Source organism: Onychomys torridus, chromosome 2, assembly GCF_903995425.1.
Source record: "Onychomys torridus chromosome 2, mOncTor1.1, whole genome shotgun sequence".
In the NCBI taxonomy this organism is placed as follows: Eukaryota; Metazoa; Chordata; class Mammalia; order Rodentia; family Cricetidae; genus Onychomys; species Onychomys torridus.
Window position 1 is genome coordinate 146,618,749 of NC_050444.1, and position 11,025 is coordinate 146,629,773.

The 11,025-nt window shown below is 45.2% G+C and overlaps 1 protein-coding gene across 1 annotated transcript in view; it reads left to right on the plus strand.

The window, feature by feature from the left end:
• Nucleotides 1–1,194: 1,194 nt before the first annotated feature.
• The window catches only part of Wasf2 (WASP family member 2), a 64,408-nt gene continuing 54,577 nt past the window's right edge, over nucleotides 1,195–11,025 (plus strand). Inside the window, exon 1 of the mRNA XM_036180055.1 lies at nucleotides 1,195–1,364. The gene's annotated coding sequence lies outside the window, so the exon portion shown is untranslated. The remainder of the gene's footprint in view (nucleotides 1,365–11,025) is intronic.

The window sequence follows — 11,025 nt, forward strand, 5'->3', positions numbered from 1 at the left end:
TCTGGGTGGTGTGTGTGTGTGTGTGTGTGTGTGTGTGTGTGTGTGTGTGTGTGTGCAAGGGTGTATATGTGCAGGCCAGAGAATCACCTCAGGGGCCTTTCTGGCAACTTGCATCTTGGTTTTTGCGACTTGGTTCTCATATTGGCCTAGATTGGCCAAGCAGGCTAGGCTGCCTGGGCCCGTGAGCTCTAGAGATCTGCCTGTCTCTGCCTCCCCAGAGATGCATCATCGGGTCTGTTAGACTTTTTGTTTTGAATCTGAGTTCTAGAGCGCAGGTCCTCTTGCTTTCAAGGCGGCGCTTTACTAACAGCTGCGTCTCCCCACAACTCTCGTTTTCAAAAGTTCAGTTCACTGCACAGAGCGCAGCAGACACGACAGTAACAGAGCAACTACCTGCCTAAGATTCATTCTTCCCTAAGAGGCCTATACTTGTTACACAGACTTGCTCTAGAATACTAAGTGGGCTAAACTGGATTTGTCACACTGTCATCCAGCTGCAGCATTTTATATTCAAGAAGCCACTGGGCGAGCATCCTCCACCTTCACGGACTGGAAGCAGATCTGCCTGGGCCCTACTGCCCCATGTTGTAGAGCAAAGTGAGAATTAGGTAGGCGGGAGCTGGACTGAAGTTGCAGAGTGACAGGTGACAGTGGCCTCTCAGAACGAACTCCCAGCTGCAGTACCCAAGCTTAGCCCGGAAACCTACGCTTTGGAGCGAGCTGAAGCCTATGACTCACACTCTCCACCCAACTTTCGGTCCCGCCTGGGACAAGGCGTGAAGGGACATAACTATTTGCACCTCGAGGGGTGTCCACAGAAAGTTCATAGGCTCGGCTCCTTCCTTCCACCCAAAATACTGGATTTCTGGACTCTAATAAAAAGAATTCATCCTTCAACCCATGTTTGACGAGGTCTTGCACTTTCTTAGCTGACATTTTTCCACTCGAACTTGGGCGTCGATTTACCTTTCTTTCCACCTCCACTTCACTTGGTTTGCCCTAGCCTCTGTTTACTCCGATTGCGGAAGTCGCTCGGGTGGAGTTCCCGGGACACTACCTTTGAATACGTCTTTTGCGTACTTATTTAATTGGCATTGGATTCAGACCAATGGGGGAGCTGGAAGCCCAGGGCGGGCGGGGCGGAGAGCCAATCAGAACGGTTGGCGGGGTGTGGCTGCGTCCCGGGGCGGGGAAATCACGTAATGGCGGACTCGGGCCGGCGGAGTGCGGCTAGGGGCGTAGCGCGCTGAGCGGGGCTCCGGCAGTGTGGCGGCCCGCGAAGCGGTGGGCCGGGGCGCACTCCGTGGGGACGCGGGCCGGCCGGCCAGCCCTTCATGTCGGTGAGGGCGACTGCGCGAGGTCAGGTGAGCAACAAGTCCCCTTGGGCGCGTCCGGCTGCGAGGCGCGAGCGCTGGCCGCGCGGCCCCTGCGGGGTCCGGGGGAATCCGGTGCCCGCTCTGGCCGCCGCTGCTACGGTTCGCGTGCTGTCAGCGCCGTGGCCACACCCCAGGGGTGGTGGTGACCCCGAGTGCCCTTCGGAGACTTGGAAGGGCCCGGCGAAAGTGTGCCGACCTGTGGCCCTGCCACCAGCTCACCGTGTGCTCTTGAGCAAGTCACTTCCGTCTTTGGGCCTCAGTTTACCATTTGCAAAAAGACTTCGCCGAAGTATGTGAATTGGGTCTCAGCGGTTTCCCGAGCTCTTGGACAAGTTCTTCTCCAGGCTGAGCCTCAGTTTCCATATTTGGACCATGAAGGAATTGACGTCCTCTTTGAGGTCGCTGGCCTGCTGCTAAGCTGGGGAGTGGGTAGGGCACTGTGTGTAAGTGTGCGCGCACGTGTGCACAGAACACACGTAGAGAAAGGAGAGTCGGCTTACGGGACCACTTGTACCAAAGCGTGGGTGCTACCAGATCGTGACGGGGTAGGGCCGGGTTCCTTTGGTCCTTTGAGGTGAGGAAGTTTGATACAGCCTTCCATAGACTGAGAGATGAGGAGGAAATCCTTGGAGCCTTTGGGGGCTCTTCTTGGCATTTAAGCCAGTACTGAAGAGGGAGAAAGGCAAGAAAACGTTTATGGTCGTCCTACTATGTGCCACACCTTAGGAATACATTCTTGTTTAGTTTTTCCAGCTGACCTTGCAAGTTTTCAGGTGAGGAAGCCAAGTGTCAGAGAAGTTAAGTAACTTGCTCAAGGCCACACAGTACTGTGAGGCGCTCACCAACGTGAGGGTGTTTCCTCTGGGAAGCACCGGGGCAAGGGTAAGTCACTGCCCGCTTAAAAGGGAAGTTTGCGTTGTCAGAAATGGAGGGGTGTAGCCCAGAGATTTGATTTCACTTCTGGTGTGGGGGACAGGCGAAGTCTCGAGCTCAGGGTTATTCATTACAAGTCCATCCTCATTTCTCACTCTGTGACTTAGAAAGGACCATTTCCGAGTGTTAAAAGTCACTTCCAAAGCATGTCAGAACAGCAGAGAATTCGGTTTGAGTCCTGCAGAACAAAGTTCACCAGCTTTTGGTGTGTAGACTTGACACCAAAGTTCTGGTTCAGGGTGGGACTATCCCAGTGTCTGTCTCTGTAAGAAGACTGCCATTCACTGGGAGGGAGAAATTTCGTTGTTTACATTTCTCTGGATTCCTTATGGTGAAAGTTTCTATAGCCTCCGTGTGTTTAAGTGTACTGTTTCTTTGTTTGTGCCCCCTTATCTTTCAGGTGAGTGAAGGCAGTGGACTTTGGGTAGGAGGTAGTCGGGTATCATAGCTCTTAAGCTTTACAAACCTCAAGAGCTTTGAGTTAATCAAAATAGTAGGTCCAGCTGTGGTATTGTTCTCTGTCATTGGCAGGGAGGAAGGATCGGAAGAGGAAGTTGCTGAGAAAGAGGGCGTTTCTTAGCTGTGGAGCCAATATGTATTTTCTTTGTTGGAAATTCTAAAAGCAGAAAAGCATCAGCTAGAGGAGGAAGGAAGGAAGGAAGTTCTAAACTCTTGCTTCCTGTCAGGGAGCTGTGAGGACAGTCCTGGCCGTGTGGGAGGCACTGCTTGCCCAGGAAAAGGCAATGAATTGACGGGACTTCGAGAATGATCTTGTAGATTCTAGAATTTAGAATGAAATAACTTTAAGTCTTAAATCCTCTCAGATAAATGTTTAAAGAACATTTTAGTGAGTTATCATTGTTGATTCATTGTTCCCACCATACTTTTCAGTCTTTGGCCAAATTTTAGCTGTGATTTAACGCTGGGTTTTAACATAATCTGACTTTGCTATGAAGAGGCTGCCGAGCCATCATCACTTGAAAAATATGATGTGTTTGGACATTTATATCTTTTTTTTTTTTAAATGTTGTTATTTATTTTCTGTTGAGTCTGGTCTTCCTATGTAACACAGACTTACCTTGAACTCAGTATCTTCCTGCGTCAGATTCTCGAATGTTTGGGTTATAGACATTGGCCACTGCCATGTCCTGCTTGTTTTTGTTTTGTTTTTTCCAGAGACATGGTTTCTCTGTGTAGCTCTGGCTGTTCTTCAACTCCCTCTGTAGACCAGGCTGGCCTTGAACTCACGGAAATACGCCTGCTTCTGCTTCCTGAGTGCTGGGACATCACTGCCTGGCTTTCCACTTGGTTTTTGACTTTTAAGTTTTTTTTTTTTAATTATTATTATTAGTAGTATTGTTAATGGCTGTGAATCACCATGTGGGTGTTAGTAACTTGGGTCCTCTCATGAGCAGCAAGTGCTCTTAACTGCTGAGCCATCTCTTCAGCCCCTTAACCCTTTTGTTTTTTAAATTTAAAGTAAATTATCTGTATGTGTATATCTGTGTGTGGATATGTGTAACTACAGTTCCAAAGGCTCTGATTCCCTCTTTTGACCCCAGGTAGCAGGCATACACATGGTGTACATGCATACTTGTAAGCAAAACACTCATACAGCAAACATTGTCTAACAGAGTTGATTTCAGAGTCAGAAAAATAGTGTTATGTGGAAAACTTTTTTCCTTTTCTGTGATATAAAACTTTTACTTTAGTTAAAATATAGCTGATGTGCTTTTTTTTTTTTTTTTTTTTTTAGCTATCAGAATGTGTCTTTAGTACTTTTCCTACATGTTTTTAGATGCTAACATGACTCCCTTCCCCTTTTCTTTATTTGTGGTGCTGATGGTGGAGACTCCATTGTGTCTGCTAAGCAGGTGCATTTTACAGCTGAGTTATATCACCAGCCCTTTTTGGCCCCCCCCCCCCTTTTCCCTCGAGACAGGGTTTCTCTGTGTAGCTTTGCACCTTTCCTGGAACTCACTTGGTAGCCCAGGCTGTCCTCGAACTCACGGAGATCCGCCTGCCTCTGCCTCCCAAGTCCTGGGATTAAAGGCATGTGCCACCACTGCCCAGCCCCTGCCCCCCTTTTATAAATAATAATTTATAGGTTCTTTGCTCTCTTTGTTTTCTATAACTATTGAAAGAAATAGTACCTTTTTCTGTACACTGGAGAGAAAGATTTATGCTTGCAGGATTTTAGAGCTGGTTTTTTTCCTTTAGGGTGGTGCTTAGTGTAATATGGGATAATCACTAGTAGATGGAATTTGGGTCAGATTTTCCTTTTTTCTTTTTTTTCCCCTGGTGCTTTGAGACAAGGTCTTTTTTTCCGTAGGCTTGTCTGGAACTAGTTGTGTAGCTGAGGATGACCTTGAACTCTTGATCCCAATATCTCTACCTCCCAAGTGCTGGCTCTAGAGGCTTGTGCCACTGTACCCAGTTTTTGTGGTGCTGGGGATTGAACCAGGACTTTCGTGCATGCTAGGCAAGCCTCTTCCAATTAAGCTACATCCTCTGTCATACTATATGTACCCTTGGCTTTTCTGAGCTACCTCTACTATAGAATGAAATTCATTGTTTGACAATGAAGGATTTCTTCTCGTTATAAGAACCCTCATGACAACATAGATTTTAAGAATTTTGTCCTTCAGAAGACTATGGAACCAGTGTTTGAAGGCTTCAGTTCATTCGATTTGAATGGCTCCATCGTGTCTGATAATAGCACTTTCATTGGGTGTAGAGGGTGTGGACTGGCGTTGGACCAGGGAATAGGAGTGATGCTGGTCTAGATCACCCTGTCGTAATTGCTGACACTATTGAAAATAGCTGCAAAAATGGTGCACTAGTGAGCTGCAGCCTAACTATGCATGTGACTCCGAGTACGTTCTATAAGTCAGTCAGGAGTAGTGCCAGACACTTCTACTCCAGCACTCTGAAGGCAGAGGCAGGTGGCTTTCCGTGAGTTTGAGGCCAACCTGGTTTACAGAGGAGTTCAGGACAGCCAGAGTGACATAGTGAGACCTTGTCTTGGAAAACAAAACAAAACAAACAACAACAAAAAAAAATTCAAGTCGGGTAATGGTGTCTTTTTTTGTTTTGTTTTGTTTTTCGAGACAGGGTTTCTCTGTAGCTTTGGGGCCTGTCCTGGACTAGCTTTGTAGACCAGGCTGGCCTCGAACTCCTCACAGAGATCCGCCTGCCTCTGCCTCCCAAGTGCTGGGATTACAGGTGTGCGCCACCACCGCCCGGCTGTAATGGTGTCTTTTATTTCTTTTGTGTTTGTAATTCCTAAAGACCAGAGCTTCAAACTGATCATATCAGGATTCTCCATGAAAAATATGCTTAATAAGTGGCATAGGAAATCTGATGTCATTACATAACCAGATTAAGAATTGTTTGTATATCTTTCGTGTGTGTGTGTGTGTGTGTGTGTGTGTGTGTGTGTGTGTGTGTGTGCGCGCGCCACAAGTGCGCCACAAAAGGTATGTGGAGGTCAGAGGACTGCTTTGGATTGGATTCTGATGTCAGGTTTGTGAAGATTTTTGTTTTTGTTTCTGGGTTTCTCTGTGTAGCTGTGGAGCCTGTCCTGTAACTCACTCTGTAGACCAGGCTAGCCTCGAACTCACAGAAATCTGCCTGTCTCTGCCTTCTGAGTGCTGGGATCAAAGGTGTACTCTTCCATGCCTGGCCAACCAAAAGTTATGTTTATTCCTTGAGTAGTAGTCTTACTCAGGTTGAATGGGATGACAATTGATAATTTGGAAATAGGTAGAAATGCATAATTTTTGGAGATTTGGATAAGGGAGGCAGACTCTGGCACTAGTGATGCCAAAAGAAGACGTGGAACGTTGTAGTCTGGGGGGCTGCAGAGATGGCTCAGAGGTTAAGAGCATGTACTGTTCTTGCACAGGACCTGAGTTCAACTCCCAATACTCACATTAGGTGGCTCACAGCCAGCTCCAGGGGACTCTGACACCTCTTGTCTCTGTGAGCACATACTCTTGTGTGCAGATAGACACACATATACATAGCTAAAAAATAAAAATAAAATTAAAGGCTGGGTGGCTGTGGCACACGTCTGTAATCCCAGCACTGGGGAGGCAGAAGCAGGTGGATCTCTGTGAGTTTGAGGCCAGCCTGGTCTACAGAGCGAGATCAGGACAGGCACCAAAGCTACACAGAGAAACCTTGTCTCGGAAAACCTAAACAAACAAATAAATAAATAAAATTAATTAATTAAAAAAATAAAAGAAAGTTGAAGTTTGAATGGGTCTCCAGCATGACATGAGGAATAATTGATGCTCTATGACTTTTTGTTGGATGGCTCCTCTTTTGGGAAGAATGTATATAGGCTATGAAATAGGATGCTTTTTGCTTTCCTTTAGAGCAGATCTAAGATGTCATCTTCTGCTTTGGGAAAGGCTTATTGACTTACCCTCCCCCTTGGTTAAAGCACTAATCGGAATTAAAGCTAAGTCAGACAACGAAAACGACAGGCACCTAAGGAACACAGAGAGCAGGAGCTTCTTCCCCAGCGAGGAGCACACTGATTGGTTATCTAGTACCAAGTGGTCAGCTCTGAAAAACAGAGACAATGCACAGACTGAGCAGGCTGTAGTTTTATATTTAGGAACACACACAGACAGTAGAGAAAAAGGAACAAAGCAGGGGTGGGTACTGGAGAGTTTGGAGGGAAGAAAGGAAGGGGGGAATGATGTAATTATATTGTAATCTCAGAAAATTATTAAAACCTCCACAAAGTCAGACAAGTTATAAAACTGCTTTCCTTAGCTGTGTGCTTCTGCTTCTCCTTCTCCCCGCCCCCTAATAGGGTTTCTCTGTAGCCTTTGGCTGTCCGGAAATTTGGAGATTCAACTGCCTCTGCCTCCCAAGTGCTGGATTAAAGGCGTGCACCACCACCATTGCCTGGTTTACTGTGTGGTGGTGGTGGTGGTGGTGGTGGTGCTGCTGCTGCTGCTTCCTCCTCCTCCTCCTCCTCCTCCTCCTCCTCCTCCTCCTCCTCCTCCTCCTCCTCCTCCTGTCCTCCATGAGATAGGGTTTCTTTGTAGCTTTGGAGTCTGTCCTGGACTAGCTCTATAGACCAGGCTGGCCTCGAACTCACAGAGATCCACCTGCCTCTGCCTCCCGAGTGCTGGGATTATAGGCATGCGCCACCACCGCCGGCCTACTGTGCACTTCTTAAAGACAGGACTTAATGTTCTTTTTTTTGTTTGCTTGTTTGTTTTTGTATTTTCAAGGCAGGGTTTCTCTGTGTAGCTTTGGAGCCTGTTCTGGTTCTTGCTCTGTAGATAGACCCAGCTGAGATTCAAGGCGTGTGCCTTAATTTTTTTAAAAAAATTATTTATTTATTTATTATATGTACAGTATTGTGTTTGTATGTATGCCTGCAGGACAGAAGAGGGCACCAGATCTCATTATAGATGGTTGTGAGCCACCATGTGGTTGCTGGGAATTGAACTCAGGACTTCTGGAAGAGCAGCCAGTGCTCTTAACCTCTGAGCCATCTCTCCAGCCCCCCCTTTTTTTTTTAAATGGAGACTAAATCCAGGCTTTCATATGTGCTAGGCACGGGTCATACCACTGAGCCACATTCCCAGCGTTTTGTTTTGTTTTCTTTTTCTTTTCTTTTTTTGAGACAGGGTCTCACTGTGTAGCACTAACTGTCCTGGAACTAACTATGTAGACCAGGCTGGCCTTGATCTCACAGATTTACCTGATTCTGCCTCCCAAGTGTTGGGATTTAAAGGTGTTGGCCACCACACTTGGTATCCTCAGCCTTTTTATGTTTGTTTTTTTTTTTTTTTTTTTTTTTTTTTTTTTTGTATAGTCAATGTACAACATGCCATATAGGTTTAATAAATGCTAACAATGCCTGTTTTTATTCTGTTCTTGTGGTTTTGTTTTGAAATAGAATCTCACTCTGTAGCCCAGACCAGTCTTGAATTCTTGATCCTTCTCCCTGAGTCTCTCCACGGAGTCCTGTACCACCATGTCTGACTTTTCTAGGGTCATTTGTGAGGGTTTCTCTTAGTTCCGTTTCATAAACAGTCTCTTGTTTGCTACCCATTAGGTGCCAATAGCAGTGTGACATCCTCCCCCAATATGACACCCAGAAATATCTCTAGCGCCGGGTGGTGGTGGCACACACCTGTAATCCCAGCACTCGGGAGGCAGAGGCAGGTGGATCTCTGTGAGTTTGAGGCCAGCCTGGGCTACAGAGCTAATCAAGGAAAGGTGCAAAGCTACAGAGAAACCCTGTCTTGAAAAACCAAAAAAAAAAAAAAAAAAAAAAAAAATCTCTAGACATCATTACACGGACATTGAGGAGCCAGATAACCCCAGGCAAAAACTACTGAGTTAGCAGGGTAACTCAGTAGAAGGAAGTGAGTGCAGATGGGTGCTGAGCCAGTGCTTGGCTTCTGTTCCTCCTTTCTGGTTATAGGTCTCTTGTCTTTGGACAAGAAAAGAAATTGAGGGAAATCAGGAAATGACAACTTTCAAATAGCCACATTATCTTTATTCTGTTCAGATTTATTTTATCAAGTTAAAGTATATTGGAGCAGTACAGATAGCTGAATTATTTATGCAGATCTATGTAAATTCAATTTCTTATCACTGATTAAGATTAGATGGAGTAAAGATCTAGTAGACTATTACTTTCATGAATGAAAGACTCACAAAAAAGCTTTAGACCTGAAGATCAACCTGCATTGCTTTTAAAAGAACTTGCTAGAACCTGCTGGGATTCTTCTTGACTGAAGTTTGAGGTTTATGGCTAAGATGTATCTTTGCTGTCCCTGCTTAGATACTTTATAACTCTAAAAAACAGGTTTAGGGCCTTCCTGGGTAAAGGCTCTTGCTCCCACATCTGATGATCCGAGTTCAGCCTCCGAATGAAATGTTTCATTTCTGTTGCTCTAATGAAATACCCTGACAGAAAGTGACTTAGGAGAGAAAGGTTTAAATTTTGCTTGCAGTTCCAGGTCATAATCCATTGAGGCAGGAATTGAAGCAGCTAGTCACATACACAGCCAAGAGCAGAGAGAGAATGAGTGCATGCATGCTTCTATTGCTTAGCTCATTTTCTCTACTTTCTTACACAGACCAGGACCCAAAGCCAGGGAATGTTGCCACCCACATGGGCTGAGTCTTTCCACATTAATTAATATAATCAGAACAATCCATCACAGACATGCCTATAGGCCATCCTAATCTAGATAGTCTTTCATTGAGATTTCCTTCTGAGGCGATTCTACATTGTGTTATCATCATGGGGCTGGAGAGGTGGCTCAGCTGTTAAGAGCACTGGATGCTCTTCATGAGGACCTAGGTTCAATTCCCAACACATGGCAGCTCACAGCTGTCTGTAACTCCTGTTCCAGGGGATCTGATTCCTCATATAGACATACTTGCAGACAAAACATCTATTATGTATATAAAATAAATTGCTGGGCGGTGGTGGCGCACGCCTGTAATCCCAGCACTTGGGAGGCAGAGCCAGGTGGATCTCTGAGTTCGAGGCCAGCCTGGTCTACAAAGCAAGAGCCAGGACAGGCACCAAAACACCAGAGAAACCCTGTCTCGAAAAAAACAAAAAAAACAAAAAAGTAAATAAAAAAATTAAAAACAACAACAAAAAACCCAAACAAAACTGACCCATCACAGGGACCTACAAGGTGGGAGAGAATTAACTCCTCCAAGTTGTCCTCTGACCTCCATACACACAAAATAAATAACTGTAATTATCCCTGGCTGTCCTGGAACTCATTCTGTAGACCAGGCTGGCCTCAAACTTACAGAGATACACCTGCCTCTGCCTCCCAAGGGCTGGAACTAAAGGTGAGTTCCAGGACAGCCAAGGCTATGCAGAGAAACCCTGTCTCGAAAAAACAAACAAACAAACAAACAAACAAACAAAAAAAGAAAAGAAAAAAGAGGGGGGTGTTCATTGCCCTTCCAAAGGACAGAGGACCCCAGTTTAATACCCATCACCCATATCCAGGACTCACACTTCCTGTAGCTCTAGCTCCAGAGAATCTGATACCGTCTTCAGGTGTCTTTGGGTATTTGCACACACTTACAGACACATACATAAACGTGAATAAAAATTTAAAAAAATTAAAAATTAAAAATCTTAAAGAAAAAACCCTGCAAAATTAAGTAACGACAAAAAAATGACACACACACACACACTCTCTCTCTCTCTCTCTCTCTCTCACACACACACACACACACACACACACACACACACACACACACACACTGATGTTTTCAGTGTGTTTATGGTTCTGTGTTGGGCTGCTTCCGTAGCCCTCCTGTGGCAATAGATTGGATTCCTTGCTCTAACAGAAGTATAACATTAGCATCTCTCATATCTTAGTCACCATGAAGGTAAAGTTGAATGAATGCTTTTTTCCTGTTTCATTTGAAGTTATGAATGGTACTCTAGAGAATTCAAATGTATAGTCATGAATAGTATCTCAGAATAGTTACCATTTATGCAAATGAAACACACTTCTTAACTTAGAAACCAAACAGAATTGAATTAGAAAGAGAAGAATAGAAACAAGGATTGTGCAGAGGGAATGCTGTTCAGATACAGACGTATCTTAGAACAAATCTGCTTTTCCTCATGATTTCTAGATACCTAAAAATAAATAGTTTGAGATTGATGGGTGAGGCTATTAAGCCTTGCTAT